Here is a 1,787-nt window from a genome sequence, read left to right on the forward strand (position 1 = left end):
CAGTTTACATTCATTTCTGCCTATTTATTTCTTTTTTTTTAGCTTGTCTTTTTTAGTGTTTTTTTTCTTTTTATTTAGTTTTGGGGTTTGGTGGGGTTTTTCGTTGTGTTTTTTTTTTTTTTGTTTGGTTGTGGTTTTTTTTTTTTTTTTTTTTTTTCATAAACCATTTTTAAGCCACTTTGGACTTCTAAGCTTTAATGGACTAATAAGCCTTCCCAGGCTTGCCAAAGTTTCTTGTTTACCGGAGCATCTTCCTATCTTTCCGTAGAGCTAGGACATTTATCTACTGGACTTTAAGAAAAATAAAAGAAGTAGAACTAATTGAATTGCACTACTGTTTTACAGACTGGAAAAGTCTCTCTGCAAGTGAAACTGAAAGACTTGTATTTGACTGAGAAGATGAATCTTTTCACTTTTAGATCTTTTGGGGTTTTTAAGTAGAACTTAGGATTTCTAATTGACTTGATTTCTGGAAATGGAAATGCCATGCTTTTATTATGGGAAGCTTTGTTAGATGCATTTATTATTAGAATGGTTCCAGTCCTGCTGTAAAGATCATGTTTTTCCCAGGACTTTCACTGTGATTTTCCTTCACTGCAGGCTGTATGACACAAAAAAAAAAAAAAAAAAAAAAAGGAAAAAAAAAAAAAAAGGAAAAAGTAATTTAACAAGAGAAGAGGCTCTTGATTCCTTATGCAAGTGATGGATATGAAACTTGACCGAGGACTGAAAATATTCACCCTCTTAAAATAAGGAGGGGGGATAGTAGCTTTTGTTTACAGATTGACAGACAATGGACATTGGGTTTGTGAAAGTTTGTACTGTGGTAAAGATAATAAATTGGAAACATTATTGTGCTTGGGAATGTTCCAATTTTAGCTGATGCTTGTTTCAGACATGTTTCAGAGGTCCTGTTAATTGAAAGCTACATTGCTTATGCTTACTGCTGTGTATAAGTTATTATATTTTTTGGATTAGCTCTTAATGTCTTAATGTCCTCCTTTTGTAAGATTTCATACACTTTATTTTTGTATAGTTTGAAGATTTAGCTGTTCAGACATGTCTGAAGTAAATGGTATAATTTTATATGCATACTGTTATACTAACTCATAATTTTAGATATAAAGATAGATATAAAGGTGAGACTCGACATGCTTCAGATAAAAGCAATTTTTATGTTAAGCTTTTATAGGGAGAGGTGAAATTACTACAAGGTAACAAGGAAGTCTTCTTAGTGCAACCATAGCTAGTTGTTCAAAAACATTTTTTTTTTTTTTTTTTTAAAACAGTTGGAGACAACAAATTTACTGTTTGAGCAACAGTGCCTTTTACTCAATTTGTCTGAAAACGTTAATACTGAGCAGGAATTTCTTTTGAGGTACATTCCAAAGAAATACTTCTTGCTCAAGTGAACGCAAGCAATTTGCCCGGTGATGACTAAATAGTTTCAGCTCTTCCATAGGGGTATTGAAGTTGCCTCAGTAACAGGTGCCGTAACCAGGGACCTGTGATTAGGGGCTCGCTCCTTGCCAATATGTACATGCTGTACTGTATGAAAGAATTAATTCACTGACTGCCTAAATTTTTTTCTAGTAAGGAGCCTTCAAAACCTGTAGCTAATTGAAATCAAGTGATACATGTTTTCTTCTATCACATTCTATTTAGATTCCACTCTACATAACTGATGTGTTAGTTCTGTCCTCAGGAAGTGGTGGTGATGTTAACAGAAGCAGTTACTGTGGGTAGTAAAACGGTTAGAGGAGAAGGGTTAGAAAACGGGATGGAGA

Source organism: Vanellus vanellus, assembly GCF_965231255.1.
Source record: "Vanellus vanellus genome assembly, chromosome: 4".
NCBI classification, from domain to species: Eukaryota; Metazoa; Chordata; class Aves; order Charadriiformes; family Charadriidae; genus Vanellus; species Vanellus vanellus.